Source organism: Myotis yumanensis, unplaced genomic scaffold, assembly GCF_028538775.1.
Source record: "Myotis yumanensis isolate MYYU_CA2020_CCGP unplaced genomic scaffold, mMyoYum1.0.hap1 SCAF_8, whole genome shotgun sequence".
NCBI lineage: Eukaryota > Metazoa > Chordata > Mammalia > Chiroptera > Vespertilionidae > Myotis > Myotis yumanensis.
The window spans coordinates 92885024-92899502 of NW_027223759.1; the positions used below are offsets into that span (position 1 = coordinate 92885024).

At 48.0% G+C, this 14479-nt stretch overlaps 1 protein-coding gene across 1 annotated transcript in view; it reads right to left on the minus strand.

Annotated features, from left to right (window-relative positions):
- The window catches only part of SAP130 (Sin3A associated protein 130), a 123165-nt gene extending 113704 nt beyond the window's left edge, over positions 1 to 9461 (minus strand). The window contains exon 1 of the mRNA XM_070423215.1: positions 9444 to 9461. The gene's annotated coding sequence lies outside the window, so the exon portion shown is untranslated. The remainder of the gene's footprint in view (positions 1 to 9443) is intronic.
- Positions 9462 to 14479: the final 5018 nt, after the last annotated feature.

Here is a 14479-nt window from a genome sequence, read left to right on the forward strand (position 1 = left end):
GCAGGCGCTTATAAAAAAGGAAGGGGGAGATATGGGTAGAGCTCAAAAGATTTATCTCAGTGCTTCGGCCGAAGCAATGCTGTGAGCACACTCCAGCAAACAGGCTTTCTTGGCACACCAGGAAGTGGCAACACCCAGCTGACAAATCTCCAAGAGTCACCTACTCTTAGCCCCGACCCTCACACCCATTGGATAACATAGCAAGCATGTCCCTATTGTATTGGCTGCTTGCCCCTTTATATACGGCTGTACTTCCTCAATAAACTTAGATCTGTGTCTCTGAACCTGGTCTCCGGAGTTGTGCATGCAAGCGCCCTAGTGCGGTGGGCTCCGTCGTCCTCACCCCAGAGGGACCCCCTGTTCCAAGCATTTCCTATAATACTGGTTTGGTGGTGATGAACTCCTTTAGCTTTTTCTTATCTGTGAAGCTCTTTATCTGACCTTCAATTCTGAATGATAGTTTTGCTGGGTAGACTAATCTTGGTTGTAGGTTCTTGCTATTCATCACTTTGAATATTTCTTGCCACTCCCTTCTGGCCTGCAAAGTTTCTGTTGAGAAATCAGCTGACAGTCGTATGGGTACTCCCTTGTAGGTAACTGACTGTTTTTCTCTTGCTGATTTTAAGATTCTCTCTTTGTCTTTTGCCCTTGGCATTTTATTTTTATTTTTTTATTTATTTTTATTTTTTTAAAATATATTTTATTGATTTTCTACATAGAGGAAGGGAGAGAGATAGAGAGTTAGAAACATCAATGAGAGAGGAACATCGATCAGCTGCCTCCTGCACATCTCCTAGTGGGGATGTGCCCGCAACCCAGGTACATGCCCCTGACCGGAATCGAACCTGGGACCTTTCAGTCCGCAAGCCGACGCTCTATCCACTGAGCCAAACCGGTTTTGGCGCCCTTGGCATTTTAATTATGATGTGTCTTGGTGTGGTCCTCTTTGGATTCCTTTTGTTGGGGGTTCTCTGTGCATCCTGGACTTGTAAGTCTATTTCTTTCACCATGTAGGGGAAGTTTTCTGTCATTATTTCTTCAAATAGGTTTTCAATATCTTGCTCTCTCTCTTCTTCTGGCACCCCTATAATTCGGATGTTGGTGCACTTGAAGTTGTCCCAGAGGCTCCTTACACTATCTTCGTATTTTTGGATTCTTTTTTCTTTTTGCTTTTCTGGTTGGGTATTTTTTGCTTCTTCATATTTCAAATCTTTGACTTGATTCTTGAGATCCTCTTGTCTGCTGTTGGATCTCTGTATATTATTCTTTATTTCAGTCAGTGTATGCTTAATTTCTAGTTGGTCTTTTTTCATATCCTCCAGGGTCTAACTAAATTTATGGGCGGTTTCTAGAAAATTCTTGAAAAACCTTATAACCGTGCTTTTGAACTCTATATCCAGTAGTTTGCTTTCCTCCATTTCTGTCATTTGTGACCTGTTTCTTTGTCTCCGCATTTTTTATGCTTCCCTGTGTTGGTAGAGTGGCTTTGTGTGCTAGGTGTCCTATAGGGCCTAGTGGCTCAGCCTCCCCAATTACCTGTGGTGGACACTCTTGGTGCACCCCTTTGTGGGCTTTGTGCACAGTCTTGTTGTAGTTAAGCCTTGATTGTTGTAGGTATCACTAGGAGGAATTGACCTCCAGGCCAATTGGCTGTGAGAATCACCTGTGTCTACGGTGGGAGAACTTCTGTGCTGAAGACACCCTTATGGGGCAAGACTTGCTTCAGTGAGGCTTTGGTGCTCACTGAGTCTGCCCCCTGAATGTGTCCCTTATGGATCTGAGGAGTTGTAATCTGGATGGTCCCACTCTGACCACTGGGTACACTGGCTCTTGGATCTAAGGAGGTGCTAATTTAGCCTCTGCCTGAGGCTACCCAGCAGGAGCTACGAAGAGATCTGCAGATTCCCATTCCTTTTTTGGGGTTTGGAGGTGCCCAGATGAAGCCCAGCTGTGAAGCAATGCAAGCTGCTGTGGGGCCTTGGGCCTTCTCTTGGAAGTTCTGGGTCTGTCTGGCCCAGCTGCAGTTTGTTAGGTAATTTTCAGATTGCAAAGGGCGAGAGCATTCATATGCAAAAGCCTCTCTCGCAGCTTGGGTGGGGCGGGGTCTCAGGGCATAGACAGGGTGGAGCAAGCAGCTATGGCTGATCCTCTGCCCTATCCTAAGAGGCCCCGAGTCTCAGTGTCCCGGTAATCGCTGCAAGCACCTCTGAGAGAAAGCTGCCCTCGAGTTCCGAGTTCTGCCCGCTGCCAGACAGTCCAGTTTTTCCCCGTATGAGTCTGGGTCCCCAGAGACTCGCCCAGAACTGGAGTTCAGAGCAGTCGGGAGCTTGAGACTCCCTCCCGATTGAAAAAGACAACTGCGTCCTCAGTTGCCAGCCCTTTCCACATGTGCCTCGGTACCTCTGCACTTTACTTCCGCACCTCCTCTGAGTCTCAGTGTGCTTTTCTCTTTCCTTCTAGTAGTAGAGTTTCCACTCAGCCAGCCTTCCTGTAGTTCTGGATGATGTCTGTTTTGCCTTTTAGTTGTATTTTTGAAGTTGTTGTGGGAGGCAGCAATTTCCAGTGTTTACCTATGCCGCCATCTTGGTTTCTCCCCAAGTACTCTTTTAATAGGGACTCCAGTCTTTGGCATCAGGTGCAGTGGGTACATCTAGAAAGCTACCAGTCTAGGACAAATGTATGTATTTATAACACGTAGGCTACTATCTAGGAATAAACAAGGCTCTACATAATTTTTTTTCTTTAAGCTGATTTTTTTAGAAACACTTTATTTTTTTATTTTATATTTTATATATTTTTATTGCTTTTAGAAAGGAAGGGAGAGGGAGAGAGAAACCTCATGAGAGAGAATCATTGATTGGCTGCCTCCTGCACGCCCCCTACTGGGGATTGAACCCTTGACCATAATCAAACCTGGGACCCTTCAGTCCACAGGCTGATGCTCTATCCACTGAGCCAAACTGGCTAGGGCTAGAAACACTTTAATATATTATTTCTTTTCTCAACTTTTTAAAAAATATATATTTTATTGATTTTCTTACAGAGAGGAAGGGAGAGAGATAGAGAGTTAGAAACATCGATGAGAGGGAAATATCGATCAGCCGCCTCCTGCACATCTCCTATTGGGGATGTGCCCGCAACCCAGGCACATGCCCGCGACCGGAATCGAACCTGGGACCCTTCAGTCCGCAGGCCGCCACTCTATCCACTGAGCCAAACCGGTTTTGGCACTTTTCTCAACTTTTAATTTAGAAATATTTAATCTTCCCCAAGATTTGGAAGCGTTGTGCAATGAACAGCTATAGCTCACCACCTAGACTTAACACATTTTAACACTGTGTTCTTTGTGCCCTCATACAGCCCTCCTATGTGTGTGATTGTGTTTGTGTACACCCATTTTCTCCCAGGCTCAGTGTCCTTGGACATTCCAATTAGGCTCATGCCCAGCTCTGCCTGTGGCCATCCTGGTGTGTTGATAACAAGGCCTCTGTGCTCCCACCAGCCTTGACTACCGGGAGACCTGGCTGGTTCCCGCAGCCTCTCTTCCTGCCTCACCCTGAAGGCCACAATCCCGTCTCTTGCCTGGTCTCCCTCCTGAGCCCTCGCCTGGTCCTGGGTCTCCTCGCGGCCTCCTGGTCACTGAGAAACCAACTATCTTGTCAATGGCAGTTGTTTCCTGAGCTGCTGGCCTGGCCCTTTCACAGCAATCACGCAGCCTCTCCAGGAAGGCTAACCGTGGGAGCTAGGCGGGGGGCCGGGAGACCGCGATGGCCAACCGGCACCAGGGCACATTCCACAGTCCCAGCCCAAATGGCAAAATGAGCTCTGAAGTCAATGGAGGGCGGTGAGCGGGCGCAGAAGCCGGAGCGATTTCAGCGGCGCCGCGTGGCCTCTCCCGCATCTGGTGCCGCAGCGCATCCGCCCAGGAGGCCGTGGCGGGACCCGGGACGCGGGACGCGGGACGCGGGACGCGGGACGCGGGACGCGGGACGCGGGACGCGGGACGCGGGACGCGGGACGCGGGACGCGGGACGCGGGACGCGGGGCGGCTCCGAGGCGCAGGGCAGCGCCTGAAGTTTCTGAACAGAAATTGACAGCATTCGCTCCGCCTTGGCCGCTGTTCAGAGGCGAGGAGGGCGGGCTCGGCGGGGGCGGGGGAGGCCTTCGCGCTGATGCCGCGGGCGGCAGGCCGGTGCCCTCCCGCCGCTGACCGCCCGGGCCGTGGTCTTGGGTGCGTGCTGTCCGCGCTCGCGGCCGCCAGGCCAGCAGCCAGCCACCCGGACGCCCTGCCTGCGCGGACGGACTGGGTTACAGGCGCAGCGGAAGCGGAGTCCGCGGTCCAGCCCCGGGGATCTGAAAAGGTGAAGCGCAAAATGAAAGCGTGGGGAACAGACTAGATTAGAACAACGTCGTGAACGTAACACATTTTAACATTCTGTCCATCAAAGCAAAACGCATTTTCTGTTATGGCAAAATCATGACGTTTGCACAGAGAAAAGGTATGAAATCAGATGTAACTTTACTTAGCCAGAGCACACTCTATAAAATAAAGAACCCTGCAGAGCTTACTGCAGTGAACAAATTTTTAAAAATGTGTTGTTGCTCGAGCTGCTGTAGCTCAGTGACGAGAGTGCCGCCCTGTGGACTGAATGGTCCCAAGTTCGATTCTGGTCAAGGGCCTGGACCTCGGAGGCAGGCTGGATCCCCAGCTCTGGTCCGGGTGCATGCATGTGGGAGGCAACCAATCCTGTGTCTCTCTCACATCCATGTTTCTCTCTTTCTGTCTCTCCCTCTCCCTTCCACTCTCTCTAAAAACCGTGGAAAAATATCCTCGGGTGGAAATTAACAAAAAAAATTCTTGCTGACAGTGTTACAGGTGTCCCCGGGTGCCACCTCTTTTCTCCCCTCCACACAGCCCCAACTCGCCCAGACCTTTCCCGCTGCTGTCTGTGTTCTCGGGCTACGCATACATGAATACACGTCCTTTGGTTAGTCTCTTCCCTTCACCACACCCCTCCCTCTGAGATTCGTCAGTCTCTTCCATGTTTCCATGCTTCTGGTCCTATTTTGTCAGTTTACTTTGTTCATTAGATTCCACATGTAAGTGAGATCATATATTTTTCTTTTTTAAAATTTATCTTTATCATTGAAAGTATTATAGGTGCCCCTTCTGTCCCTCCATGGACCCCTTCCATGCACTATTGTCTATGTCCATGGTTATGCATATACGCTTATCAGTCCACTAGAGGCCTGTTGCAGGAAGATTCCTGCAAGAATAGGGCTTCCTGCAGCCGGAGCGAAGCTTCCCTCCCGCCTCCACCACCCGCTTGCTTCTCCACAGCTTAGCTCCCTTCTGCAGCGCGTGGCTTCCTTCTACATTGTCTTCAGTCTTAGATCCATGCCTGTGTATGCAAATTAACCGCCATCTTTGTTAGGTTAATTTGCATACTCATCTGATTGGCTGGTGGGCATGGAGGAGTGACACAAATTTGCATGTTTCTCTTTTATTAGTGTAGATTCATTAATCTCTTTCCACCCCTCCCCCTTTCCTCTGAAAAAAGTCAGTATGTTCCATGCTTCAATGTCTCTGGATCTTTTTTGTTCATCAGCTTATTTCGTTCATCAGATTCTACATATGAGTGAGACCATGTGATACTTGTCTTTCTCTGGCTGGCTTATTTCACTTAGCATAATAATCTCCTGGTCCATCCATGCTGTTGCAAAGGGTAAGAGAGCCTTCTTTTTTATAGCTGCACTAGAGGCCTGGTGCACGAATTTGGGTCCCTCAGCCTGGCCTGTGGGGATCGGCCAAAACTGACTCTCTGACATCCAGTGAGGGGTCCCAGATTGTGATAGGGTGCAGGCCAGGCCAAGGGACCCCACCGTGTATGAATCAGTGCACCGACCTCTAGTTTATAATAAGAATTAAAAAGGGGTTAATTTTTATATTTTAAAAGATTTGGGAACATCACTGTTATAGATGCAATATAATCTTCTTATAGGCCTAAATATCTGGGGAGATGGGGCTTAATTTCGTTTCTTAGTAAGATACTGCTCTTCACTTCTTTGGTTTTGTAGTATCTGTTTTTTGCATCTTTATGCATAAATACACAATCATTTTATAATACATAGAAATGTAAGGAAACAGCTTTATTAGACTATTAGCAGTTGTGTCAATTTTGTCTTATGTTTTTTTTTGTTTTGTTTTGTTTTGTTTTGTTTTTTAGATTTACCGGAGGAAAGAGGCTCATTGTTCAAAATGGAGATTGCGTTGTTGCAGTTTGCAGGCCACATGCTCGCTCTCTTTGCTCCCCACCCCCTGGTTTTCCTCTTCCCAATTGGTGCTGGTGCAGCGTCTCGGTGGGGCAGGATCGAAACTTCGGCTCACGAGTGTTCGTTGCACTTATTTTCCTCCCCTGGTGTGGGTTTGGTGGCTTTGGAATGAAAGGAGGCTCTTGTTTTTGCAGACCCCTCCGCATTTCGAATGGGGCTTCTTTTAGGTGTTGACTTACCGTATAGCTTGTTCCTTAAAAGGGAATCGAGGCTTGAGACAGGTTGTGGTGCTCGCCTCAGGCTTCTCTCCCCACCCGGAGCCTTGGTCCGATTTTAAAATTGTGTCGAGGAAACGGATCAGTCCGGGTTTGCAGGGGAGCCTTCTCGGGTCCTGGGTTTGTTTTTATTCTTGGGTGTGAATGGGCTCGTGCCCCAGTTGCTCATGAAAGGCTGATAAAAAAGCAAAGCAGAAAACCACACAGAACCAAAAACAAATGTGGTAATTCATCCGATTCAAAGCCATTTTGGTAAGATCCAAAATAAAAGTAATAAGACATCGCAGGAACAGGCGTCTTGCCGGTTTGATCCTGGTGCTTTGCCCAAGAAATGCCATTTCGTGTCACCTGTTGCGAGAGAACGTGTAGCAGGCGTAATTGCTGAAGATGAACCTTTGGACCAACTTCTAAGTCACACAGCAAAAGTATATGGGGGGTTATTAGAAAATGGCTTTTTATTTTTATCCCATTTCGAAGGAGGAAAGTCCTGCTGGATCTGTAATGCATTTCTTCATGGTGACTCCAAATTTCTCACAGAAAGTCTCTCTAGGTTGGTGCTTAGATACATTTTTTTTTAAAAGCACACAATTGCTGCTTTGTATTAAATATGGAATTGCATCTTACTAGATTGTGAAAAAAGCATCACTTGTAGCAACAATCTACAAGATTTGTCCTTTATGTTTGTTAATCTGTATTAACTAAATTAGAATCCAGTTTTAAGAGCTTTTACAAATTAAAGTTTATGAGGAAATTGGATCTTAAGAAAGTAAGTTGTATCACTTGCTTTTTAAAAAGAGACTAGGGATTGCCAAAAACCGGTTTGGCTCAGTGGATAGAGCGTCGGCCTATGGACTGAAAGGTCCCGGGTTCGATTCCGGTCAAGGGCATGTACCTGGGTTGCGGGCACATCCCCCGTGGGAGATGTGCAGGAGGCAGCTGGTCGATGTTTCTCTCCCATCGATGTTTCTAACTATCTATCTCTCTCCCTTCCTCTCTGTAAAAAATCAATAAAATATATTTAAAAAAAAAAAAAAAGAGACTAGGGTAGTAGGAGTAGTTAAATAAGTTTAAATGTTTCCATTTTTTAATTAAATCTTTATTGTTCAGATTATTACATTTGCTCCTCTTTTTCCCCCCCATAACTCCCCTCCACCCAGTTCCCACCCCCCCTCCGCCCTCACTCCCCACCCACTGTCCTCTTTCATAGGTGTGAGATTTTTGTCCAGGCTCTTCCCGCACCCCCCACACCCCTTCCCCCCCCAAGAATAGTCAGTCCATTCCCTTTCTATGCCCCTGATTCTATTATAATCACCAGTTCTTTCTGTTCATCAGATTATTTATTCACTTGGTTTTTAGATTCACTTGTTGATAGATGTGTATTTCTTGTTCATGATTTGTATCTTTACCTTTTTCTTCTTCTTCCTCTTCTTAAAGGATACCTTTCAGCATTTCATATAGTACTGATTTAGTGGTGATGAACTCCTTTAGCTTTTTCTTATCTGTAAAGCTCTTTATCTGACCTTCAATTCTGAATGATAGTTTTGCTGGGTAGACTAATCTTGGTTGTAGGTTCTTGCTATTCATCACTTTGAATATTTCTTGCCACTCCCTTCTGGCCTGCAAAATTTCTGTTGAGAAATCAGCTGACAGTCGTATGGGTACTCCCTTGTAGGTAACTGACTGTTTTTCTCTTGCTGATTTTAAGATTCTCTCCTTGTCTTTTGCCCTTGGCATTTTAATTATGATGTGTCTTGGTATGGTCCTCTTTGGATTCCTTTTGTTGGGGGTCCTCTGTGCATCCTGGACTTGAAAGTCTATTTCTTTCACCAGGTAGGGGAAGTTTTCTGTCATTATTTCTTCAAATAGGTTTTCAATATCTTGCTCTCTCTCTTCTTCTGGCACCCCCATAATTCGGATGTTGGTACGCTTCACGTTGTCTCAGAGGCTCCTTACACTATCTTCGTATTTTTGGATTCTTTTTTCCTTTTGCTTTTCCGGTTGGGTGTTTTTTGCTTCTTCGTATTTCAAATCTTTGACTTGATTCTTGTGACCCTCTGGTCTGCTGTTGGGAGTCTGTATAATATTCTTTATTTCAATCAGTGTATGCTTAATTTCTAGTTGGTCCTTTATCACAACACGAGGGTCTCACAAGATTTCTTGAGGATCTCACTACATATATTGGCGGTTTCTAGAAAATTCTTGAAAAACCTTAGAACTGTGGTTTTGAACTCTATATCCAGCAGTTTGCTTTCCTCCATTTCTGTCATTTGTGTCCTGTTTCTTTGTCTCCGCATTTTTTTATGCTTCCTTGTGTTGATAAAGTGGTTTTCTGTGCTAAGTGTCCTCTGGGGCCCAGTGGTTCAGCCTCCCCAATTACCTGAGGAGGACACTCTTGGTGCTCCCCCTTGTGGTCTTTGTGCACAGTCTTGTTGTAGTTAAGCCTTGATTGTTGTAAGTAGCACTGGGAGGGATAGGACTCCAGGCCAATTGGCTGTGAGAATCAGCTGTGTCTGCAGTGGGAGAACTTCTGTCTGGAGCTCTAGGGAGGTGCTAATCTAACCTCTGCCTGAGGCTATCCAGCAAAGGCCTCCGTGCAAGGCTTGGGCGGGGCGGGTCCCAGGGGATCAACAGGGCAGGCGGAGCGAGCAGTTATGGCTGCTCTCAGTCCTGCCTTCAGAGGCCCCGCTTCTCAGTGTCCCAACAATTGCTGCAAGTACCTCTGAGAGAAAGCTGCCCTCGAGTTCCTACCGATGCCAGACAGTCCCGCTTCTCCCGTATGAGTCTAGGTCCCCAGAGACTCGCTCGGAACTGGAACTCAGAGCCTGAGACTCCCTCCCAATTGAAAAAGACAACCACGCCCTCAGCCGCCAGCCCACTCTGCATGCGCCTCAGTACCTTAATATTTTACTTCCGCACCGCACCTCCTCTTAGTCTCGGTATGCTTTTTTCTTTCCTTCTACTTGTAGAATTTCCACTCAGCCAGCCTTCCTGTGGTTCTGGGTGATGTCCGTTCTCTCTTTTAGTTGTATTTTTGAAGTGGTTGTGTGAGGCAGCAAACTCTGGTGTTTACCTATGCCGCCATCTTGGTTTCTTGATGTCTTATGTTTTTATGTGGAAAGATAAAAGGAGAGTTACTGTCAGAAATAGTGTTCATTCTTTGTAATGAAAAAACATATCTATGTATATTTAATATGTTTTTATTGATTTCAGAAAGAGGTATGTGGGGGGAGAGAGAGAGAAAGAGAGAGAGAAACATCGATGAGGGACATCAACATTGATTAGCTGCCTTTTATACATGCCTTTCTGCTGGGGATCAAGCCCAAAACCTGGGTATGTGCCCTGATCAGGAATCAAACTGTTGACCTCTTGGTGCATGGGTCAACACTCAACCACTGAGCCACACTGGCCAGGCTAGAATATATTTTTACATGCAAGTCAGTAGGACTTAGTTTTTTTTAAAAAATATATATTTCTTTATTGATTTCAGAGAGAAAGGGAGAAAGAGAGAGAGAGATAGAAACATCAATGATGAGAGAGAATCATTGATTGGCTGCCTCCTGCACACCCCCCACTGGGGATCGAGCATGCAACCCAAGCATGTGCCGTTGGCCAGATTTGAACCCGGGACCCTTCAGTCCTCAGGCCAAAGCTCTATCTACTGAGCCAAGCCAGCTAGGGCAGGACTTAGTCTTAAGCAAACAAAGTATTTCATTAGTGGTCTTGGTGATTTTTAGAGGTGATTGAGTTCATCAATTCAAATATTTATTAAATGTAAATGCCTGGTGCATGGATTCGTGCACTGGTAGTGTCCCTTGGCGTGGCCTGTGGGGATAGGGCCGAAACCAGCAGCCCAACGCCGCCTGCTACTCCTGCTCATCCTGGCCCCACTGTGCCAGCTGCCACCACTGCTCGGTAGGCTCATTGCCTCTCCACTGTGGTCCCTGGGCTAAGGCTGCCAGCTGTGAGCCCTGCGTCTGGCACCCACTGGTCAGCTGAGCGGCGCTTCTGCTGTGGGAGCACACTGGTCAAAAGCACACTCCTGCATTGAGCGTCTGCCCCCTGGTGGTCAGTGTGCATCATAGTGACTGGTGGACCGGTTGACCAGTCAACTGGTCCAATGGCCGCTTAGGCTTTTATATATATAGACTAGTAGCCCGGTGCACGAAATTCATGCACTGCGGTAGTGGGGGGGAAGGGCCCCTCAGTCTGGCCTTCACCCTATCCAATCTGAGACCCCTCATGGAATGTCCAACTACCTGTTTGTGCCCACACTTTTAACAGATAACAGCTCCATTGTTGTTTCTTTTTTATGCTTAAAACCATTGGAATTAGTAGGTATTCAAAGTGTGTATAGATTTTGAGGGGACACCCTATATATCTCTAGTCAGCATTGAAATAAACCAACAGCAGATATGGAACCCCCAGACAGGGAACCTCGCTCACTCCCCACACGTCTGCCCACTTCACTTTCCACCTTCGTGGGCAGCAGGAGAATCAACGTTTTCTCTCATTAATTCGGAAAAGCACGTCCTGTCACCCGCTGCCCAGCAGGAGTGAGCTAGGCCCCAAGCAAGCGAGGTTCAGTCAGGGCAGCCTTCGCTCATGGGTGCTGGCACCCGAAGTGCACATTCCTCCTCTACAGTCGCCCCGACTATCCCACTGTTTCACTGAGTGGATGGAATTCCTCTCCGCCTCTGGGTTCTTGATCTTGAATGCTGACCGAAGGCACCTCAGTGAGGGCTGCCCGTACCCACCAGGTGTGTCTCTCTGCACCTGCTCCTGCCTCAGCACCTGCATTAACTCCCCAGAGGTGATCTTGTAGCTGCACTGGCCTCCATGGGAACAGGGCATCACCACTCCGCCCTCTCACTGTCATCTCACAGGCGCCCACTCTCAGCACCCAGAACACCCAGACACTCTCCAAAGGACGTGAGCGCATCATAGGGGATGTGTGCACATCCTGTGGGGGTGTTTGGCATGCCGGGTTGATGGAAGTGCGGTGGAGGGGGGGGGGGACTTGTGCACAACTTGGTTTGCAACTGTTGCAGGCGTGGGAGGGTGACAGTGTGCTGGGGGATGTTCCCACGCCAGGGGGGGATGTGCACACCGGAGGCCTCTGGCTTTGCAGATCCGCAAACCCCTGTGGTGCGGCCAGGAGGATGTCAGTCTGGTCCACCATGGTGGCTGTCCCTGTGATCCTGCACCTTCTGGGCCAGGAGGCGGATTTTGTGCAGCCACTCCTGGGTGCTGATGGCCTGCTTTTGCTACTTCAGCTCAGCCTGCAGGCTCCACTTGGCGTGCTCACAGCTGTCACCACCGCCATGTGGTGAGTACAGGCCGCCCTCCACCGGCCTGCCTCCCCTGTCCAGAGGCTCTCTGCGCTGCTCACCTGCCCAGAGTGACTGGGGCTGGGCAGAAGCCAGGTGTCCTGCCCTGCCCAACCCCAGCCAATCGACCCCTGTGCGACCTGCCACCCCGCTGGGAAGGGTCACGGATCCAGGTCCCGGGACCGCGGACAGCCTCAAGCACTGCCCCCCGCCCGGCAGGGTCACAGATCCGGGTCCGGGACCGCGGACAGCCTTGCCCACTGCCGCCCCCCTTCAGTATGCAAATTAGCCGCCATCTTGTTGCTTCAGGGTGGGGGTCCCCACTGGGGTGCCTGGCCAGTCTGGGTGAGGAGCTGAGGGCTGTTTTCAGGCTGGCGGGCGACTGAAGCTCCCAACCTCTCCTTTTTTTCTTTTTTCTTTTATTCTGGGATTTATTTACCTTCTATGGCTGTCACTAGAACTAAGAGCTGGCTTTAGCTCTGAGACCTCGGCTGCAGCTCTGAGACCTTGGCTGCTGAAAGCAGGTTTCGGAGCTTTGTTTACATTCTGTATTTGAAACTTTGTTGCAACTCCAGCTCTGAGATCCCGGCCGGCTGAAAGCAGGTTTCTGGGGAATGTTTAGATTCTATAATTGTAACATACTTGCTTAGAGTGCAAGCTCAGAGGCCGGCAGCGGCAGGCGGGGAACCTTGGCTTCCTCCATCACTGGAGCAAGCAAGCCTCCTGTTCACTTCAGTGCCTGGCTGCCGGCCGCCATCTTGGTTGGCAGTTAATTTGCATAAGGATATGCTGATTAGCCAATGGGAAGGGCGTTGGGGTTATGGTCAATTTGCATGTTTCTCTTTTATTAGATAGGATAATATTCCATTGTGTAAATGTATTGCCAATTTTTTATCCACTCATCTGCTGATGGGCACTTGGGCTGTTTCCAGATCTTAGCTATTGTAAGCAACTCTGCTTTGAACAGAGAGGTGTGTATATTCTTTCTGTTTGGTATTACATGATTCCTAGGATATATTCCCAGAAGTGGGACAAACGGCAGTTCATTTTTAAGTTGTTTGTTTGTTTGTTTGTTTGTTGTAGTTTCAGGGTGAGGAAGAGAGTGGGAAATAGAGAAAGAAACATCAATGATGAGAGTCATCAATCACCTGCCTCCTGCTATCCCCCTACTGGGGATTGAGCCTGAAACCCATCATGTGCCCTGACTAGGTAGTCAAACTGTGACCTCCTGGTTCTTGGGTCAATGGTCAACCACTGAACAACACTGGCTGCACCAATTTTAAGGTTTTGAAAAAAGTCCATACTGTTTCCACAGTGGCTGCACCACTTGCATTCCCACCAACAGTGTACTAAGGTTCCCTTTTCTTCACATCCTCACCAGCACTTGTTTATTGATTTGTTGCCAGTAGCCATTTTGACAGGTGTTCGGTGATACTTCCTTGTCATTTTAATTTGCATCTCTCTGATGATTAGTGACTTTGAGCATTTTTCCATGTCTCTTGGCCTTCTGTGTGTCCTCTTTGGAAAGTGTCTATTCAGGCCCTTTACCCATTTTTTATTTTTATTTTTTAAAAATATATTTCTTGGCCGAGGAGAGACCAAGATGGCGGCATAGGTAAACACCGGAGATTGCTGCCGCAAACAACCACTTCAAAAATACAACTAAAAGACGGAACGGATATCACCCAGAACCACAGGAAAGCTGGCTGAGGAGAGACTCTTCAACTAGAAGGAAAGAGAACAGCAAACCGAGGCTCAGAGGAGGCGTAGTGTGGAAAATATAAAGGTACTGAGGTGCGCGCGCAAAGCGGGCTGGTGGCTGAGGGCGCAGTTGTCGTTTTCAATCAGGAGGGAGTCTCAGACTCTGAGCTCCAGATCTGGGCGAGTCTCTAGGGACTCAGACTCAAACGGGAGAAGCGGGATTGTCTGGCATCAGTTGGAACATGAGGGCAGCTTTCTCTCTGAGGTTTGCAGCGGTTGCCAGGGTTCTGAGAAGCAGAGCCTCTGGGAACAGGACGGAGAGCAGCCATAACCGCTCCCTCCGCCTGCCCTGTTGATCCCGTGTGACCCGCCCCGCCTAAGCCCTGCACAGAGCCATTTGCCGGATAGCCTCAGGCAAAGGCTAGATTAGCACCTCTCCAGAGGACAGAAGTTTTCCCACTGCAGATACAGGTGATTCTCACAGCCAGTCGGCCTGGTGGTCAAATCCCTCTAGTATTAACCACAACAATCAAGGCTTAACTAGAACAAGACTGTGCACAAAGACCACAAGGGGGTGCACCAAGAAAGCATAAAAAATGTGGAGACAAAAAAACATGACAGAAATGAAGGATATAGAGCTAAAAAACGCAATTTTGAGGGCTTGCAATAATGTGCTAGAAGCTGCCAATAAACTTGATGAGAGCCTCACAAAATCTAATGAGACCCTCGATGCTGTGATAAAGAACCAACTAGAAATTAAGCATACACTGACTGAAATAAAGAATATTATACAGACACCCAATAGCAGACTAGAGGAGCGCAAGAATCAAGTCAAAGATTTGAAATTCGAAGAAGCAAAAAACACCCAACCGGAAAAGCAAAATGAAAAAAGAATCCAAAAAT